The sequence below is a fragment of the Pelmatolapia mariae genome, linkage group LG10_11 (assembly GCF_036321145.2).
Source record: "Pelmatolapia mariae isolate MD_Pm_ZW linkage group LG10_11, Pm_UMD_F_2, whole genome shotgun sequence".
Classification (NCBI taxonomy): domain Eukaryota; kingdom Metazoa; phylum Chordata; class Actinopteri; order Cichliformes; family Cichlidae; genus Pelmatolapia; species Pelmatolapia mariae.
Genome location: NC_086236.1, coordinates 21,865,774 through 21,888,259, shown reverse-complemented (window position 1 = coordinate 21,888,259; position 22,486 = coordinate 21,865,774). Strand labels below are relative to the sequence as shown.

General features: G+C 40.1%; 1 protein-coding gene across 3 annotated transcripts in view; it reads right to left on the bottom strand.

Moving 5' to 3' along the window:
* The window catches only part of LOC134637995 (serine/threonine-protein kinase PAK 3), a 34,666-nt gene extending 17,905 nt beyond the window's left edge, over positions 1-16,761 (bottom strand). For 2 of the 3 annotated variants that reach the window (XR_010095213.1, XM_063488605.1), the window contains exon 1: positions 16,560-16,761. The gene's annotated coding sequence lies outside the window, so the exon portion shown is untranslated. The remainder of the gene's footprint in view (positions 1-16,559) is intronic. The other variant, XM_063488606.1, reaches the window with a different exon arrangement.
* Positions 16,762-22,486: the final 5,725 nt, after the last annotated feature.

The following is a 22,486-nucleotide window of genomic DNA, read 5'->3' as shown; positions in this document are numbered from 1 at the left end:
TCAGGAGCAAGCCATGGAGTTTAAGCGGCAGTTTTACAGTAGAAAAGCCACTGTAAAAAAAATCCTCAGTTGTATTTTATATTAATATGTTCATGCAAATGGTGTGCACTTACATTTGTCTACCTCAGTGGTACTTAAAGCACTTTACAGTGCTACAGTGTTATAGTAACAGCTATCCAAGAAGTCCAACAGCCATCAGGAGTTTCAGTGTCTTGATAAGCAAAACTTCAGTATGTGGAGTGATTGCGGGACCAAATCATCAACCCTTCAAGTGATGGATAAGGTAATAATTATTAAAACTAACTGATTAATTTCTTGAGGGTTTAAGGAGTCACAGTGTTTCTGGATATTTAAAATTGAGCTATTTGTATATATTACAGCTATTTCTTATATTTGTAGCTTTGTAATCTATTGTATTATTTCATTTAGTTCAGTCTGTTACTGTCTTTATTGTCTTGGAGCAACTGTAGCCATATAATTTCCTTAAGGATTCTGATTATGTTTCTGATTTTCTCCCTTGTAAAAGAGAATTGATCTCAGGAGTACTTCCTGGTTAAATATAAGTAACAGCACTAGTACACTTAATTCTTCCTATGTGGACATGGCTAATATTTTGCACAGCAGATTTAAATCTAATTTAGATTTAAAAGTAGACTCAACAACCAAGAACTGATTCTCAGAGAATCTGGCAAGAGTAAATATTTCCATCACTCATGCTCTAATCTTCCATCTACCCATTGCATCTACACATCTTAGACTCCTTCAGTGCCGCACCCTGAGGCCAAGCCCATCATGTGATGTGCAGCACAGGCATCCCAGAAAGCGGGCCATCCATGTGGGCCGCCCCCTTGCTAGAGACCTACATAAGCGAACAAAGACACACTCTCAAGCTTTTACACAGCGCGCCTTGCCTTTGACGAATCACACACGTGCCTTCGTGGTGGCCTTTACAATTGTACTTAACCATCTCCTCCTCCACTAGGCACAGTTTGATAGATCACGCTGCACTCTTCGCTAACGTCCCAAAAGAACTGGTTTGGAATAAAAGAACTTGATTAGTGGAACGATGCGACATGATAAGAAGCCACGGTTTCATCAGATTTTGACAGTTAACAGCGTTATTACACAATACCTCTGGCTATCTCCATCTGCTGCCTCAAATTCTTGTCTTCTTGTGAAAGGGATTTGTCAGTAATGTGTCATTTCATCATAAACCTGTTTGGGCAGGACACCAGAACCACAAATCAAAACATGCTCATTGTTTGTTTATTTAACTGTGCAGTAACTACCTCCGAAACATGTCAGATTAAGAACAAAAAACCCCACAAAAACAACATCATCATTAACTGTTTCCCTGTTAACTGCTGATTGAATGTAAACATCCAACGGATTCAGTGAGCAGATTTCATTATTTCATTTAAACATTAAACATGTTCTTCCTTTGGATAACATTACCAATATGCTTTAATGTGTAAGGAATTGAGTTTATGACTCATAAAAAACAAACTACAAAATATGTGAAAGTTTATATTACATTAAATAAAAGCTTGGAGATCAAACATGGATCTAAGATAAAAGCTACCAACATAATCTTTATGTCTAATTAATTAGACAGCATTTGGTATTCTCCTCTTCTAGTGACATGATAGCTCGCACTGCGATCTTTTCAATTAGATTAACTATTCAACAACGACTGCCGGAAATTATTTGGCGAATATCAGCCCATGCACACTGGTGGCCTTCAATAGCAGCCCAGCTCGCTGTAGATGAATGTAGAGTTGAAATGTAAAACATGAACATGAACAAGAACTGAAAACAAGAAGCGTTCCACCACTGGAAGATAGGGATAAAAATAATATTGCAGCATCTTCCTTTAATAGAGGTTACATCAGTTGAATCCCTGAGAAACTTTTAAATTACCCTTTCCCAAGACTGATCTGTAAAAAAAAAAGTGACTCACTCCTGACAGCACGGTTAACTGAAATTAGATTTTGATCTGGCTTAGCTAGAAGGCACCGACTATTTTTGAATAACCAGTCAGCTCCAGAGACATACTATGATTTTAAAACACCACTATGTTGTTGCTATTATTTTAATACCGCATTTCAAAGATCTTATGAGATATATTGCTGGTGGGGGAGCACTATGCTGGCGCTTTCCATGCGAGACTCCAGACGACAACAAAAAACAGGTTTGCTTAGGTTGGAGTTTGGGCGTGTCACTGACAACAAAACCCAACAAAACTCTGCTATTTACAGAGGAAATTCACAATGTGGACACATTAAAGAAACAGGGCGTGTATACAGCACGGCTGTCCAGGCAATAAGGAAGACAAGGTTTGGTAACCTTTGTATGCAATCTGACACAATCAGCCAAATTTAGCTGAAGGATCACAGGGATTATTAAGCTTTATGGCTTAATACTGTGGCACCAGGCTTACAGCGAGTGTGGAAATACTGTTGAACTTGACATCTAAACTTTTATTTAAGCTTTTGATTTTTTTCCCCTCATATCCTTTTCTTTGCTTCTCAATCACAGTTACTGATCATTTCTAAATGATCCATAACCAGACCGGCTGACTGTCTGTCATCTACCCTATTAAGAGAGTTCACGGGGTATAATTTTTTATAATTGGTGAAGAAGTGCAGCACTATAAGTGATTTAGTGTCACAAAGTCGCATCCAAGCTGTCTGTCTACCTTGTCTATGGATCATTGCAAAAACACAAACGTCCCTGTCCTGTTAAGACATACACAGCTGCGACTAAAGCCTCTGTTAATCCGTTAACATCATTTTTTTGCTATCAGTTTTGCTTCAGTAGAAGTCACACTGCTTTTACAGTCACGCACAGAAGTGGATTCAGTAACGTGCGCATTAAACAAGCGAGACCTGCCAACAGCGATGGGGCTCTAATCTGTCGAGTCAATATCTGGTCTGAAAACATGGAGGGAAGAATCGGTGGTTACAACAACTTTTCAAATATAAAACTAATGAGTTCTTGAGGTTTAGTCGGGTGAGTTGTTCCCCCTTTTCAGACATCGATTTGTAAAACTGTTGGCTTCTAATAGCCATTCTGTTATTAAACATTCCCATTCACGGGGAGTAAGGAGCCATGACACATGCGTGATGCATTGGGCTCACAATACATACAGTTACATGGACTTCTACCCAACAACCCATCCATCCGCTTATGCAATTCACAGTGGCAGGCTGCGGATGGAGCCTATCCCAGCTGTCAGAGGGCGAGAGGCTGGGTACACCCTACACAGTCCCCATCAGTGATATAATCCGCTATTAGTGAAAGTGTTGGTGAAACTATATAAATAGTTACTTTGATCATCAGTATGGATGCATTCCTGTGACACACAGTCACAGGAATGCATATTTATAGAAACAGCTGGAAGCAATACACTGACTTATTCCTTTTAATGTTTTGTCAAATTTCAGATTGCAGTCACTACTTATGTCTCATTAGCCTGACCCGCCACATATCTGCTGTAATGTAAAGGTGTAGTTAAAAAAACTATGTCACTGTAATAGATGTGAAACTTTAGAGCGAGTGGGAGAAAGCAACATATATGGATGGAGTTAGGTGGCTTTGGAGAGGTCGGTGTGTCTCTGACGACTAAAACGCACATTAACAGGGTCTTCTGCACTCTGATGATGACAATTTAAGAAACAGCTGATGAATCTGTTCAGACTTTTTCCAGCACACAATAATAAACCAATTTAAAGGAACTTCTGCGAGTAGTTTGGGCAGAGTGATGTCACAAAAGTAAAAGTGGGTTTACTGTGGCAAATTTTCAGAGGTGCACGGTCACACGTGAAGCTGACATATTGTCGGATTAATAGAAACGAGTATCTGTCTGAAAGGGCTCCTTTGCTTCATCAGTACTCCTGTCCTCCTCGAGAGCACACACCACTTATATAAAAACATTGAAGTGCTCATAAATATGATAATGTTAGGAAAGAACTGTCCTCAGAAAGCAACGTGGCTGAATGATGGCTAAAAAAAATCCCCAAAACCCTCTTCGGGATGCTTCTGTTTATTTTAATGACAGGCAGTCGTGAGTGAGCACAACAAACAAAAACAGCAGCAGCAGCAGCATCACAGTTAGATATTACAAATCTAAATGTGGTCTCTAATGCTGTATGGCTGTTCAGCTTATCACCTTCCTGCCGGCAGTTCTGCTGAACAGCTAAAGATGGCAGATTCATGAAGGCCCAGACATTACCGATTCTTCGCTCACATAAAACACTGACCTATTTACTGTGCAGACTGACGGGCAGGCAAGCAGTCAGTAAGATCACTGTCCCTGAAACAAGCAGCTACTATTTCTGAAACACACACAGCCCAGTCTCTTATAAATCAAGTGTACAAATGGCTTTTGCTGATACTAAATTTACTGGTACGAGGCTGAACTACACCAGCAACGGGGATAAAAGGATTATAAGACAGATTTCCATCGTTTCACTTTTAATTGAGTCAAAATGCAGAAGAGGAGAACTGCAGCTGTAACAATGATCCATGACATGTTAATTTGACAGAAGTTACACCCCCAGTGTCATCCTTTTTGACTTGCTTTAGAAAAATGTGACATTTTGACAGCGATATACAAATGTGCAAGCCTCCTAAAAAGAAAAAAAAAATAAAACACTAAACTAGCACAGACATTACTGGAGATGTTTTCACATTTCTCTTCTATAAAATATTGATATATCCATGAAGAGTAGGCATTTTCCTTGCTCTTTCAAACATTAATGCTGAATTTGAATGGCTAACCACAGGAAGAGGCTCTAATCTTGAGCCCATGGCAGCCCAGTAATGGCCCCACAGTGGGGGGAGGGCTCCATAAGCTCAGCTCTCCATGCCCCTGATTAGGACACGCTCTCTGGTTGACTTGGCTTTGGCTGTCCTTCTATGAAGGATGCTGATTACTTGGGATGGGATAGACAGCTTGAGGACGGTCAAAAGATAAGGAGGAAGGAGGGATACTCCGAAGCTGCACATCACCATTGTTATTTGCTCCATCTGTACGGAACTGTTACTCTGCATTTTATAAACAGAGGGTCAGATAAATTTCACGTTACAGACGCACACAGTGTCACACAATAACAGCTGTCAACATGTAACTACACAAATGCCCATCTCTCCCGTGGCTGGACCCTCAAGATCAGAAGAAAACACGCAGTCATGTAGCCTGCTTCCATATGTCATCCCCTTGCATTTCAACTGGGGGGCAGGGGAAGCGATGTCTGACGTTCATGTCTGTTAAAGAGGACTCGTGGTCAAACTAAATTAATGGCTGTTTTCATTTATCAATACAAAGCTGTGACTATGCTTTGAAACTTGATGTACATTATTTCAGTAAACAGGTAAGTCAGAAAATCATTATTTCTTCAGGCACTGACACTGACAGTTAAAAACCTATTTTTGGCAGTTCTTGGATTGTCATCCACATTAACACTTTCTGACAGTTTGTTGCAGACAGATGAGAAGCTTGGTGCCACTCCTATGTCTGAACAGGGACATGTGATAATGCTGTCAGCAGATAGTTTATCTCAACATAAGCACAGGAAGCAAAGGCACACAGCTACAGTCATGGTAAAAACACAGTACGGCATCTGTCAGTTCGAAGGTTTTACATATCAGGACCTAACAAATGATCCCATCCTAACCAGGTCTTAAAATTAGGTAAACACAACTTGAAAACGTGTGTAAGCACACTCTTCTAAAGCTTGCTTGTAGAACCAGTCTTTGAAAAAAAGGGAATTTTGTTCATTAAGGTTTACGAGCACATGCTTATACACAGCTCTATTAAGGCAGCATTTCAATCAGGTTGAGGTTTAGATTTTGACCGGTCCACTTTGATTCTTTTCTTTTTCAGCCATCATTTTGTACAGTTGCTAGTGTTTGGGGGATCACTGGCCTATGTTATGATTCAACTTGAGCTAAGTTTTAGCTGTCAGACTGATGACTCTAGAATACTTTGGTAAACAGAGTTCATGGACTCAGTGACTGCAAGGTACCGTGTGGCTACAAAACAAGCGCAAATCATCACTGCTTCACCACCGTGCTTGAGAGCTGGCACGAGATGTTTGGATATAATGCACAGTATCATGTTTGGTTAAATCAAACAGAGAATATAAGTGGTGACATCTGCAGTTTGATCTCTTCTGTCCAAAGGTCACTGGTCCAGACATGCTCTGGCTTGTTCAGGTGTAATATTGCAAACCATGCTTGTTTTTAGAGATTAGAGGCTTTCTCTTGGGAGCCAAGCAAATAAGCCAATACTTCTTTAGTGTTCTTCTAACTGTAATGTTGTTAACTTCAGTATTCAACATGCTAACTGAGCCCTGTAGAGTCTCACCTAGAGGTTTGTTGCTGTTTATTTGAGAATTATACACCTTTGGGTGAATTATCTGGGGAAAATTGTCAATTATCTTTCTCAGTGTAGAATGATGGACTTTAAATTATTTGTAAATGGGCATGTAACCCTTCTGAGATTGATGTGCAGCAACAGTTGTTTCTTTAAGATGGTTGCTGCTGTCTTTTGTCCTTTGCATTCCATTAACACACACCTGAAGTGCCAACACTTGCAGAAAATCAGTTAATTAAGTCCATTTGACTTACAGCAACTGACCATATTTCTCTGTTGAAACAGTAAAGGTGTACTTATATTCTTTTTTTTTCATTTATTGATTTTTTGCACACACCGTTTCAGCATTTTGGCTTTTTACTGAATAAATAATGACACAGTCTCATCTGTTGTTGTTCATTTATGGTTCTATTAAAATGGATATAAGATGTGTGATATGTAAAACCTTAGAATTGATAGTGGGTGCACTCTCTTAAAAGTAACAAAATGTGCACACAAGCACCTCTAAAGCTCACAAATGTTCAAACTATAGCTCTTACTTTCTATTGTTCTGCATTAGTAAAGTGAATTTTACAATTTAATGTAATACTGTTCAACATTTTTTTTTAAAGTAAAAGCATCAAAAGCACATCTAAAACTCATGACAGCGACTTGATTCCCGAGTCACAAAAGAAATTCTGACATTTCAGCTTTTGTCAAATGAAGCTTCACTTCTTTGGTTTAAAGCTTCTACTGCAACACTCTGTAACTCTGCTTTGCATACAGCTCCAACGTCTGGTTCATGAAAGGGACAAGTCACAGCTGCCTCACACACTTTTATTGTAACAGGTGGCAGGTGAGACAGAGGTGTGCAAATTTATTCCTTGTTTCATGTTTCAGTGGGGGAAGTTTGGCTGTATGTAGAAACATGTTGTCACACTTTTAATAGTCACGCCAATACAGTTAATATAAGTTCCATAATATAATAACCATACCTGATCAAGAGCCTGATGACAGGTTTACAACATATTCAAAAGTATGCCTCCCTGCACGAAGAGTGAGACTTCTTTCATTTGTTTATTTTTCCAGGGTAAAAAGAATCACATGTTTCACTGGAACAAACAAAAAAAACATCTATTTTTAGGGGATACACGCGCCTTGGGGGAAAGCTATGAACATCTTTTAATCGTGTGAGTAAAAAGGCTTATACCCGCTCATAATATGCCAACTAGAGCATGATTACACAATATCAAAGGAAAAATTTAATGAATGAAACAGCTTTCAAATACACTTTGAAATAGCACTTCAAATGTCCATTAACACAGAGATCTGAGGTCTGAAACACGGCTGATGCACATACAGTATATTTTTATATCCAAGTAGCTTTTCTAAGACAGAACGTGGCGTTTTACTTCAATCCAGTGTTTGTAATAGAGCTCTCTTTTCCCTTCTTCTTCTTTTTTTTTTAAATGCACAGCACAGTTTGGAAATATCTCTGATCACTGACCTATTATTAGACACGAGCCAGAGTATGATCTTGTTTCGTCCGATCATAGTCTACAAAACCACATTTATAGGAAAGAAAAAGTTTGAGAATACTTTTGAATTTTCTGCTGTTTTGCATAAATATGAGATAAAAACATTCTGATTTTCAATATATATATATATATATATATAAAAATGAGACCGATTAAATGAAAATATTACACCCGGTCATTTATCAATTGTGGGAAATACTACTTATGTACGTATGTATGTACAGAATAAGAATAGCCCTTTAGTATGTAGGGTACTGTATGTCCTATTGTGCAGTTAAACTAAATGCAGCCTTGCACTTTGGCTTCCAGGAACTGTATCCTGTTCTAATGCTTAGGACGCATTCAAATTTGGGATGTTTGGGGTTTTCCTGACATGAACTCTTCCCTTCAGGTTCCTCTCACAATATTTCCATTGGTATAAGAACAGGAATTTCATGTATTCCTCTTTAGGGACGATCCAAACCATGCTGACCCATATGCAGTAAAATCAGACCCAACCCATGACACTACCACCACCAAGGTTGAGGTCCTTTTGCAGGAAATGCAACGTTTTCCTTTCGTTCCCATCTGTCTACAAAGGCTTTCCAGTATGTTTCTGGCTTGCTCATGTGATCTTTTAACAGACAGAAGATGAAAACCACTGTTCCTTTAGTAAAGTTCTGGGTTTTCTCCTTGCAGCCCTGTCAGGTATACCATTTAATCCAGTCTTCTCGTCATAGTGGACTCAAATATGACCATTAGCTAATCTGAGAGAGGCTTTTAGTTGCTTAAAGATTACCCACAGTTCCTAAAACTAAACCACTCCTGTGAAGGGTAACAGTGGTCTTGAGTTTGAAAGCAGTTTTAATTTTTATTTTAGTGAGTTAAAATGTTTTTTCACATCAAGTTTTAGCTTTCAGTTAACTATAATAACCTTGCTCCAAATGTTTTTTCTCTCTCCGAAGGGAGGGACCATGCAATATGTTTGTCTCTCTGTCTGTTTGTTAGCAGTTTAGCATCCAGTTTTCAAGATATCAAGTTCAAATTTTGTGTGACGGCAGATATCAATAACAGCTTGAGCTGATTAAATTTTGGTGAAAATCGGATCAAGGTCAAGGTCACACCAAAAGTGAAAATCAGTAAATCTTGCCCTTCAGGGGGTGTTGTGCTTTCTGACTGGTCTTGTTTCATTAAGTAACCTCGTTCAGACTGTATGAAAATCAATAAATCTCACTTGTTGATGCCATGATTTATTCCTTTAATTGTTTTGAAGATCAGACTTAGGTACATGTTTGTTTTAATTTAAAAACAGGCAGCACCCTAACACCTGATTCTAATTTTACCATTAAACCAACGGTCAACAGTAGACGCTCACTTGCTTTGTTTCTACTCGCATTTCATTTGTTTATGTGGCGTGACTGAGACACGGCAGGACCACAGATTCGGTGTTAGAGCCATTCTATTTATTCTAGCTGCAGCTCTCGGCTGTCAGCCGCACATTCACCACAAAAAACTAACACACAACAACCCAATTCCCCTTATGTAGGTCGGTGGGCGTAATTGCGGATGCCGCGCAGGTGCGTGGGCCCTCCCTGCACGGCACCGCAGACCACGCCCCACAACAGTTTAGTTGGGTTGTTTTGCTACTTTTCCAATATATGAAAATTATGATCACGCTTTATGTCACATTTAGGCAGAAATGTAAAAAATTCCAAAGGATTCCCAACTTTTAACTGAAACTGTATCTAATCAGTGTAAATTGAATCACTATAAATTAAATTAATGTAAATTGGACAGTATGCGTATCATACATATCTGACTTTTTGCAAATGACAAGAATAAATTAAGCGTTCCAGTAGCTAAACCATTTAGATAAAAAACCAAGAAGATAAAATCGCTCAGTTTTGAGGTGCTTATATTTGTACACTGAAGAAATATTGCACAATATTCTCACCTATGTTGCTAAATTAGATTACTGCAATGAACCCTTTTGCTTGGCTGTTAAGTTTTACATTGATCTTGTCAAATTCCAATTAGCACAACACTGATTAGACTGCAAAGGCACAATAATATAACCTGCCTTATTTTCTCTTCAGTAGCCAATTTATTCCCTCGCATTCAAAGGATTCAGTGGTATTACCAAATATTATCCCTTTGGTTCACTTACTTTCAATTAAACAACACTCTCCTGACAGATTTGGGTACACCGATCCTCATATTTAAAACAAAGCAGAAACTGCAGGCTCATTTTACCCCCACAGCCTACACTCCAGCATGACTCTCATTTTACTGAGCACCATCCTTTCCCAAATTCCCCTGCTGGGGAGGCTTGAGAGCTCACTCTGTCATTTAATATTTAGTTCTGGCGAACCTGCTCGAGTGCTGTTCCCTCAAGTGTGTGTATGCACACAGACAGACACACACACACACAGAGACGCACACACAATGTCATGTCTTAAACCTGCAGTGCTGCTTTTCTCATTGGCTGTAGATTTTTGTGTAAATATTGCAAAAAATATTAGGTTAGAAGACGCTTTCTAAAATAATTTAATAAACTATAGTTACGAGTACTAGTGAACAGCCAGAGCTGACAAAATTACCGTTCCCTGTGTGTTATGACAGTTTGAGTGGCTCTCTCTGTATGAGCTGGAACAGAAGTGCTTTTTAATTGAAGCAGTTTATCCTGTCAGGTGGTAAATTTCTATCAGATCTGAACTGCCAGCAGTATAAATGAGCTAAGCAGCATTGTTAACATGTGATAATTCCTTCCTGACAGAAAATTCTAACTGTATTCAAAGCACATTTCTATGACTAGTAGTTTATTTATGGGCATTTATGACATAACAGAGCAAACTGATCAATACTTTCCAGGATGAGCTTCCTCATTCCTCATATTTAAAAAAGCATTTGTTAGCCCATCCTGACAGCCCACCTCCAGTTAAAATTGTGTTGTGGTCAGTGTTGCTTCTCTTTGATGCATGAGCCTCCCTTAAAGAGAATAGACTTGGCTTAGCAATAGACGATTCAGTTTCTGATGACTGAAAATCGACATTTAAGACCTTTATCATTACTGAATAACCATGAGGTTACATCGAAGCAAGCAAATCTTGCTTCGATAGGCAACTGTTTTTAATGTTTGCTCCAAATCCATCGGTTAACTTTGGATCAGTTTCTTTACACAGACAGAGAAATCAAACTCAAATGCTTCTATGCTTCTGCTTATTGGTCTGATGTATCTACAGTGGGAGTAAGAAGGAATATTTATAGAAGAACTGTGTTCCGGACTAATTTATATATCTGCTAGAGAAACATTACTAGTAAAACCTCAGATCAGTTCCTGCTAGTAGTACGAGAATAGAAAGTTCACCTGGCTACAGGAGCCATTTAGCTCAAACTTGCCCAGTACAGCTGGCAATTGGATGGCATCCAGGTGAGATCATGTTCTCTCCATGAACAAAATTTTCCAGAGTTGAATGGGACAAGGGCGGAGATCATCTCTTTTGAGAGGTTCCAGTCCAGGTCTTTTGATCTTCAACTGAGTGATTACTTCACACTTAGTAGTACACTCCAGGGCTGAAAAATTAAGCATGTGCTAAAAGTGCAGTATATCCAGCAACCACTTGAAGCCCGCTGCAATTCAATAACAAATCCTAATACTTTCTTTTGTTAAAAATGACAAAACTACGGGAATGGCCTGATACAAAAAAATCCAACAACAATAAAACAGACAGAGGGTTAAGATTTAAATTTGGGGCTTGGCTGCATTGATTGAATGGGGACACTGATGTGGGCACCTGTCTTACCTCCACTAATTTGAGTCAGTGAACTGGATCTGTTAATCCAGCATTTTAAACATGATTATTAAACAAATATTATGGCTTACTGTGAGGTCCAGTCAAGGTTATAGATGCAGTTTTTTAACCAAGCATGTAAAGGTTAGCTGCTAACTTAGCACTCCATCCCCTCTTCTAATTATGGTTACATCTGCTCTCAGAAAACCAAGATGATGATTTCCATAAAAGTAAAAGCAAACCTTCAAATGCCCAGTATAATATGTTCATCCTTAATAGAAGTATATCAGATCAACCTAAGAAAATGTTTTACTGTAAAAGCAATATGACAGATTTAAACAAAAATCTTGATTTGTTATGTTCTCAAATGTATAAACTGCAAAATACTCAAGATGTCTAAAACATTTTACAAATTGGTATGAGGTTGAGGTAGGAAACCCTCAAATCCTTGAACAGAGCAGATGGTTGTAATCCACTGTTTTATTTATATGAAATAAAAACACTATTAATAAAGAGTCATGAATCTTTAAATTTAAATTATAACCTTAACATGAATTCCAAAAAGAATAACAAGAGGCAGCATTCACACACCTAGTTTTTCATTTTACAGGCTTATTACAGGTAAAAAGTCTCATGACTAACAGGTAATTTGTCTCAGTTTAGAATCAAACTATACATTCATTTCTTTCTTCAAAGACTGCTGACCTGACTTTCTATACAACCCATAGCATGTCTAAGTACAGGTGAGCATCACATGTTTTATTATTGTCAGGTTTAAAAAAAGGTACCACAGGGTTTTATCCGCTATTGTGGATGGATGAGCTTTTCCGAGGGCCATCTGGAGGCAGAAAGGGGCATGATTTCCCTCCTAAGCCAGCTGGTGCACCTGCTCTGAGTACCGTTGAAAGGGCTCAAATGTAACAATTGTAATGACTGAAGGAAAGAGTGGAAACAGTCTCCCCAAGTGCTTTCTTCTTTTTTTTTTAAATTCCAGCAAAGTATGCAAGGTCACTAAATAGTTTCCCTTGAAACTGTGCGAAGCGTTAAAAAGCATGGCTTTGTGGCGTGTTCTGTTTGTTCATCACATAGCCTTACTGTTCTCTCACTACAGCCGACTGTGCTCTACTTTAATAACCTTTCCCCTGCAAAGTGCACAGAGCTACATTGTGGTTTTGCATAGACAAACACTAGCATGGGACTAATATTTGTGTCAACAAGAGAATCAGCTGAGACACGCTCACTCTACTTCGATGCAACTGAGACCAGAAACTGAAGCACTAGTAGTTCATCTGTAGGCAAAGCAGTGCGTCAACACTGCTCCAAGGTCTCCTCTACCTGAAGACACAAAGCTAAGATCACGGACACGTCATGGACAAACGCAAAACTTTTTCCCCCCTTTTCCATTAAAACTCTTCCCTGAATTTTCTTTGGCTCTCCAGATGTTTTCCAAACACACTAAGAATCTTTGATATGCAATCCTGGAAGATGGAGCAAATGTGAAGTTCTCTCATTAAGAAGCAAAGCACATACAACCAGAATAATAATAAGAAAAAGTCTGAAAAGTGAATCTCAAATGATCAGGGAGTTACATCTTATAAAAGAGGAGATTAAACAGTCACCTTGTGGTCACAGTATCTGCAGATCATCTAGAGTCCTTTCGTTCTCTGGAAACTATTCCTACTTGATGGCCTTTAATATTTTACATCTTTCTGTTCATCTTCCGACTTATTCAAGTTCACTCACTTCTCCAACTCTCTGCAAACCCATGACCAAGAGAAACTTTTTAATCTGTTAACCCACCCCCAACCCCCTCACTCCCCCTGCAAAATTTGATCCCTATATTCTCCGCAGCCGGCATCCATCTGGAATATCCATCTTACTGTTAAGGCATTAGAACTTAAATACATCTGAAATATCTGTCTTGAGGCCACATTTGCAGTGTGTATTTGAAACATTATAAACTGCAGGCAATATCTTTTTTTTTAATGAACACAGCCAGACAAACAACAGATAAACAGATAGAATAAGCTTGCTTGTATATTTGTCTAAGTAGCAACAGACATCAAGTAGGGAGATTACACAGGGAGCTGTGTCAATGTGTCAGTGTGTGAGTGTTTCCTCTGTCTCTCTCTCTCTCTCCCTTTCCCCGTCTCTCTCCATCCATCTCTCCTGCTTACTCCCCTCCCCTTTCGGAGACAAAATGGCCAGATGGCTTCCAATCCAACATGCTAATCCACAACACAGACTGTAGCTCTGACACACCTACCATAAGACCAGTGCTCCACTCTGAACATCTATACCCTTAAGCACACACGCGCATGTATACACACACAGGGCCAGTACACTGTCAGCATGAGTCCCAAACGATAACTTCACTTAACAATAGCAGAATAACTCATTCAGACTAAGCCCTCAACAGATGGAGGCTTAGTTGTATGTGTTTTGTGTGTGTGTGTGTGTGTGTGTGTGTGTGTGTGTGTGTGTGTGTGTGTGTGTGTGTGTGTCCTGCTATCATATTTCAGGCAGGCCAGTTAGCAGGCTACAGGCCAAGATGAGGTTCTGTGTCTACTGCTTTTGTTAGCTGAGGTGAGGTAAGAGAAGCCGAGTGTGTTGGGTTACACTGAGCAATGGAAAACATGGGGAAACCCAGAAGAGCACATAATACACATGGAAACAAACTGGCTGCCATAGTTATGTTTATTTTAAATAAAGGATCATTTCAGTACACTAATGAAGTGCTGCTCCTATTGTGTTATTGATAAGATCACATTAAATAAAAACACTGCATTATTTTGGCTACTCGGGCCTGGGCAGATGAATCAATGAACATCACAAGTAAAAGAAAAGTACTAAAGTTACACAGTGGTCAGTTGGTCACAAGTGGGGAAATCATTTGCATTAAAGTCAAGCCACAATATGCTTCCATTTTGCCAGCAGAGTGCATGTTTACATAACAAACATATGCCCGAGTCTATAATTTCACTTTCATTTTCAGTTAAGCTGAGCATACTTTGCACTCGTCAGAAAATTCAAGAGTATAACACTTTGAGTGGAGATATCTATTTTATATAAGAGGTGCGTGCGTAACCAACTCACAGAAAAAAGCTCATACAGGTAAGAATGCTCTCTGTTGATGGTAAACAGCTACACGCACAGATAAAAAATGGAGAGCTATTAATTGCCCATTTGCGTGTAATAGACCTGTGTCGATAACGGTGCGATGAATATATAATGCAATGTGGCATGTGAAGCAGAGCATCTAAGACTGGTGTGAAGCACAGCCAAGAGATCAGTGGAGGCGAATTTTCCAGCGACAGCTTCACAGATCAGTTCGACAGAGGGATGCATAAATATTAAACACTTCTACTCTGATGGTATAGCAAAACCTGATTGTCTCTCCGCCTTCTGATTGTGACACTGCATTGGATTACCACTCTGTATCCGGCCTTATTTTCTGGAAAGCTTGGAGCTGGGTAATGTGCTACACTGGGAAGAAAAAATATTTGATATACCAACCACTGAGTTCTGGGCGTATATTTGATAAATTGTGATGGGGGGGGGGGGGGGGGGGGGGGGGGAAGCCAATGGTACTGCCTTGGTGTTGAGGGAGAGTTTATATAGTAGCCACCTTATATATTTTAATGCAAAAATGTAGTAAAAGATGTAGTTTAGCTGCTTGAAAGGCAGTCATATTTGCTTGAAGTGTGGATAGGAGGATTAGTGTGAAAGGGCATGTAAGACATCTATCTCAATATAAAAGGCCAATGTTCATAGCGAGCAACAGCTTCAGTAACCCCTCCCCCAATCCAATTTATAATCATCTCACCCTCCCTAAATCACGGATATGACTCCCTAACATCTTCCTCTTTCACACTAAAGCCAGACAACAGGTCTCCCATCAGGCCCTGCTTCTCAAGGGATGACTGCGCTTCCTGGGAGAGGAATCTGTCCTTCCTCTACGTTGGCCCGGACGGCAAAATTAAAATCGGTGCAGGTGATGGAGAGGCACACATTCAGCTTTGTACTGTGGCCAATTCTTCCATCTTCCTCTACCACCGAGAGCTGTAGAAGAATCTGAGGTAGAATAGCTCAGCTTTCACAGCACCGGCCCCCACCCCCACTCCAATCCCCAGTGAAGTCAGGTGACCAGATGTTGTATATCTCCCTGTCACCACAGCCGCCATGAAGCTGCTACACACATCCATGTTAAAGCGAGGAAGCGGAGGCACTGCTGTGTGGGTGAGAGATCACTGAAAGGCACAAATGGAAATACAACTCACTTCTTCTTGAAGCCCACTCTAGAGAGGCCATACGTGATGCGGTGCAGAGATAACAAAAGAGCATCCATCAGCATATTAACCATCCATTTCCCCCCCCCCCCCCCCGACACGCACACACACCCACCCACCCTCCGAAGCATATACAGCTCACATCCATCCATAAGCCGCGGGTTTACAGACCCAAAATAGCGTTGCTTCTTTTTTGTTTCAGTGTTGCCGCTGCAGCTGCTGCATTTCTCCAGGACTGACACACACACAAACACACATACCCACAAGGCCTGTACAAATGCCACCATTGATTTTTGCACCCCTCCTTCAATAAAGATGCTATTTGTGAGGCAAAAGGGAGTGTACACAGAAACAATGTGATGCACGGGATGGTATATAATGATATAAAACATGCCCGTGCCATCTGATGCAGGCATCCATTTCCATCTCGCCCTCACTGAGAGACTGCTGATGAAACAGCTGCCTCCTTAGCAGGGCAGAATGCAGAGTGGAGGAAGAAAAAAAGGCTACAAAGCACCCCTACATACACAGCCCCCTCCTCCTCTCCTCCTTCCTCTGCCTCCCCCTTCCACATCCCTTATTGCACACACAGAGAGGGAATTACCTGAAATATGTCTTCACATTCTCTTGCTCAGGTTACGCCTTTGGGCCCGGAGTAGTGGTAGATTCATCGCCGACCGTACAGTCCTAATGACAGTTTAAAGGCAGGATTGCCATTCTCTTGTCAGACCAGTTCCTGACCCTAAAAGCAAGCTTGTTCGGCAGGCTGGATGCTTCACTGGCTGCTCACTGTTCCCTAGCTCATGATGTCATCCACCCTGGTTTGCTGATTGGCTGAGGGATTGAATATTAATGCAGGCAGCTGGTCCAGGGGAGGGGAAAGACAACAGACAGACACAGTTGGTTTTCTGGTTAACAGCTCAAAGCTGCAGAGGGAGTATGATGGGAAGATGGCATTATGCTGCACATTAAGCTCAAGACTGTTTCTGTTGCAAACACGGAAGACACTAAACACGGTGCTAACCTGAGCTGTGAGTACATGCTGCTGTAACTTCAAAAAACATCAGATTTAATAAGAACAGAACAGCTTAGCACAGGGGAGTTCATATAAACAATCAGAACTGGCAAAGCCTCTCAAACATTTCTGCTAGAATAGCATCAAAGTCAGAGAGAATTCATTTGCAAGAAAAGTAGAGATGACTTTACAGTTAATTGCATAAAAAAAACAAATGCATCCAAACATTTTTATTATTATTATTATAATAGAGCTCTCAATTTACCGGTCGATCTACGTCTCACCTATGGCCACGAGCTGTGGGTAGTGACCGAAAGAACGAGATCACGGATACAAGTGGCGGAAATGAGCTTCCTCCGAAGGGTGGCTGGCCTCTCCCTTAGAGATAGTGTGAGATGTTCAGCCATCCGGGAGGGGCTCAGAGTAGAGCCGCTGCTCCTCCACATCGAAAGGAGCCAGCTGAGGTGGTTCGGGCATTTGACAAGGATGCCTCCTGGGTGCCTCCTGGGTGAGGATTTCCGGGCACGTCCCACCGGGAGGAGGCCCCGGGGCAGACCCAGGACACGCTGGAGAGATTATATCTCTCGGCTGGCCTGGGAACGCCTTGGTGTTCCCCCGGATAAGCTAGAGGAGGTGGCTGGGGAGAGGGAGGTCTGGGCTTCTCTGCTTGGGCTGATGCCCCCGCGACCCAGCCTCGGACAAAGCGGAAGAAGATGGATGGATGGATTATTATATATACTACAGCTACTGCTACTTTCAGCCTAAAGGGTTTTCTTTGTCTTGCTTATTTAACAAATTAGTTGCTGTTGCTATGCGAGGATAAACTACCTACTTTACAGGTCAAAATCTGTTCCCCGTGTTTTAAAAAAACAAAAAAAAAACAAAATAACATTTGATTTTCTGTATCAATGTTTATATATAAAGTTGCTTTTGTGGTTAGTGCTCTTATCATATCTATTTTAATGTAACTGAGAATATGTTTTAATGACAAATTAACATAATGACAGTGGGGGTTTTTTCATATTAATATTTACCAACATTCATTTAGTTTGTTTGTTTGTTCCCCTACACCTTGAAATTTGAGATAAATCCACCAAACACTTGCAGGTAGTGAAACCGGAGTCTCTGAGTTCATAAGCAGGCGAACACGACAACCAAAACTGTCGCTGCAGTTGCCCTAATTTGCCTATGATGTCATCCTTTTCCTCTATCTCACCTGTGATTGGCTGACTGACACAGCATCTGCTCAGTCTCATGGCTAGTGCTTCTAGCTCAAGGTGGAGGCCTATCTGTGGCTCTGTGAATCATGGCTGGTTGTCCTGACAACCCCTGTAATGTCGATTCCTTGTCAGAGAGTAATATGGCTGTTCGGTGACAGTCTGTTCACTCAAATGGAGAACTGCAGGAAGATAATGCCCCCTTGCAGTGCTTTCATTCACATTTGAAGGTAGCTTTTAAGATTTATTTTTTTAAAAATGAACAGCAAATATATTTTCAAAGAAAACTAAAAAAAACAGCTTTGAATTATTAATTTAATAATTAGATTTTTTTAAAGAATAATATTAGGTGTTAGTGTTTGGTAATAATCATCAGGCTCTCAAATCTTGAGGATTTTACATTCAGGAATGATCTAGTGCACATTTATTTTCTGACAGTATACCTTTTTCTATTGCAGGCAAGTGTTTAGGATGAACTCATTAAACCCTGCCAATATAGAAAAGAAGGAAAAATGCTAATTTAGCTTAGCCACAAGAACATTTGAACTTGACAGGCGACTCCTGTTTCTTAACTGAGTGATTTCGGCCCTGCTCCCAGAACAAAACAACCTGGGTTGCATCGGAAATTAGTGAGGGTGATCGGCTTACTAGGGAAACGCTACTTATAGAAAAGTGTTAAAATGACAATAAATCTGACAACATAAGTAAAATGACAAAGCCTTTTCCCCAAAGGGAAAAAATGTGTTTGAGGATAATACTGATTCTCAATCTATTTGGTATTAGTGTCTTAATTTCATAACATCTTTCCAATTACCCAATGACTTTGTGACAGCAGTATCAACAAATTTCCCACGTGTGGGACTAATAAAGGTTATCTTATCTTATCTTATCCACATTAAATATCCATACTTCTGTACATGTGAGTGTATTTGTGAATAGTCAGCATCAAAGCCACAGTAAATCTGCCATTGCCAACATGTTGACAGACAAAATACTTTTGGCCACTTCAATGTCACCAATTTAACTGAAACCCACATAAACACAAATGGATGCAAGCTCTGGACTTGAGCTCATTTTTTGTGAGGTAGCAGTGTTTATTACTGAGCCACCATCAGGCCACAGCGGGAACCAGGAATGATCAATTCATTGTCTCAGATGTCCCATTTTATTCCTGGGACTTTTCACCAACTTTGTTTATGAAATCGACCAGGCTTCTCCTCCACAGTTACAAAGCACTGCAAGTTTCCGACACTCATGAGGCCCTGCCCAGCTTCTTGACCTTCCACCTAATTAAGAAATGTGTGCTTATGCTAATATCCAAATGAACAAATTATGTTTTACTCCTTCTCTTTTTGTTTTGAGTTATATTACCAGGTAAAATGTATAAAGGATTATACTTTTCAGCTGGATTAATGTCCTTTATGTGGCCCATGAGAAAACAAGGCCCTTTGTATCCTGAAAAAATAAACAAACAAACAAAACCAAACCCAAACCGGGATGGCAACAATGATTAGAAAGGGCACAGACCTCCTACTAAAGCCGGTGTGCTTCTTTCACAGCCACATGCCCTTTAGAAATTCTGTACTCATACCTGCTACCCCATTATAAATCACAATGGATAAGCATGCATGACATGTTTTAATAAGGATCAGCACAACAAATGGTAATAAGAACATTTTTTTTTAAATTTACACACATTAAGCTATTCTGCTTCCATCAAGAATTGTGCTGTACTTGTGTGTTGCTATTACTAATATATTTTCCGTTCTCACTGCTGCACTGAATCACGCAATACTTTTCTAAATATGTGCTCCTGTTTACTTAAACTTAGCTCAGTAATACACAAGGCAAATCATTTCCTAATGCTTGGCAGTAAAAGCTCAGATCAGGAGCTGACAGGACAAGTCGCAGCTGAATCTCAGAGGAGCATGATTTACTAGTATCCATAGGCTCCTGTCAGTGATCAGGTTTATATAATGAATCCTATAAATATCCTTGGAGGCAGAGCGCATCTCTGTGGTGACATTTTGTAATAAGCCCCGTCTGAAATTTACTAGTGTTGTAGACAGAGAAAGATAAATGAGTTTCTACATATATCTATGTAGAATCTTGCCTGAAACATATACAGTGCAGTGAAAAACTATTTGCCCCCTTCCTGATTTACTCAAAGATAACCAACTAACCACACTTTTTGGAAAGCTGAGTTCTGTTTCGGTATCTTGATTACTGCAAGACAGAGTCTAATCAATAACTTACTGGAACCTGTCTGACAAAGAAGTAGACTCAATAACAGATAACTCAAGAACAGATAAGAAACACAGTCATTGATATCTATCTGTCTGGAAGGGGTTACAAAGCCAATTCAAAGGCACCACTACTGTGAGAGCCATCACCCTCTTTAGCCTGATGCCGTTTCCGGGTCCAAACTCCTCTTCAGTTCACAAAGTGAAACAACCACTGCAGCATCGTTGAGAGTTACATTCTTTCATCTCTAATAAAATGATCAGTGTGGCTTCTCTACCAGGTGTAACAACTAAGTTTAACATCCAGGCATCCATTAAAAACAGGATTTATGAAGTTTAACAAAGTTAGCTCGCTAGTTTCTATGAACACCGACTTTTTCCCCCCTCAGTAAAAGTTAATGTGAGAGTCCCTGATTGGCAGAGACAAATGGAAGGAAAAAGATGCTAGAAACAGACCAAACTTCAGTCAGGAGAACACCTGAGATGATCCATCCCCAAAGAGAACCCAGAGCAACGTCTGAAGAACTACAAGCCTCATTTGTCAGAGTTCAATATTCAACAACAACAACAAAGAGACTGGGCAAAAATGGCACCTATCAGAGAGATTCAAGAAGAAGAAAAAACCTCTGCAGGCCAAAAAGATCTCAAAAAGCCTCGTGTCACATTTGCTGTAAAAACACTGTGATGATTCCCAAGACTTTGTCAAAATATTCTGAACTTTTCTGGAATGTTTGGGTCTCATTACATCTGGCATAAAACTAACACAGCATTTCACAGCATTCACAGCATAAAAAGATCCTAACAGTCAAACATGGTGGCGGTAGTGTAATGGTCTGGGGCTTGACCTGGAAAACTTGCCCTAACTGATGGAACCATGAATTCTGCTCTTTGAAAAAATTTATGAAGGAGAACGTCCGGCCATCAGTGTTTGCCTTAGGGTTTGCCTTGGGTTATGCAGCAGAACAATGATCTACAATCACCTGCAAGTCCCCCTCTAAATATCTTAGAAAAACCAAAATGGTGGTTTTTAGAGTGGCCTAGTCAAAATATGGACTCAAATCGGATTATGAAACTTTAGGATTAACCTTAACCGCTCATGCTTGAATGGCATGAACATTAAAAAAAAGAATAATTTTCATAACAAACTGGTACATCGCCTTCCCCTTCATAACAACTGTACTGTGGTTGTTCTTAATAATTTCTGCATATGGATTATGTTCATTCTCATAGCTAGGAGTTTAGCAGCCCTAACTGACAGCTGTGTTATTACACTGGTTTCCCTCTACCATAACTGCAGACTAAAATTCCAGTATTTCATTAGTCTGATATCTGACTCACAGATATATGAGCCTATGCACTGGACCTAAATGGTTTATAGATGCAGCTTTCCAGCATAAGTCTCCTTCCTCAAGTACACAAGTATCTTTCATTTTGGAAAAGATCTCAAACCTCGGGAAACACAAAACAAGAGCTACAGCAACAGGTGTCGATACTGTAGAGAATATTGGCCAATCAGAAGCTTATGAACAACTACATACACAATCTGACATCAAAAAAGACAAAAATATCAAAAGTGTGCACCTTTAAGTTATATTTCTTTCTTATTATCCACATGTAATCAATGAAATGGAGATTCTGAAAATCATCAACCTGGAACAAGTTTTCAAAAGCTTGATTTTTGTCAACAAAATTGTTTATTTCTGGACAAAAATGCATAGAAAAAGTTATGTTTTCCAAATACCTTGCATGTGTATATGTAAAGGGCTCAATGTCCAATTTGTGCTTCAGCAGGAAATCTACGTGTAACTGGAAAGCCTTCTTTATCCTATGACGTAACCACCCATGTAATCTGGTGTGCACCTCCTGAAGAATGTAACTATGTGTCGGGGTCGACACAGCCCGCAACGACTCTGATTGGTGTGGAAGGTTACGGCGTAGGGTCCCTTCCTCCCATCATCTCTAACCGGTCACAGCAGATGGCTGCCCCTCCCTGAGCCTGGTTCTGCTGGAGGTTTCTCCCACTTAAAAGGGAGTTTTTCCTTCTCCCTGTTGCCAA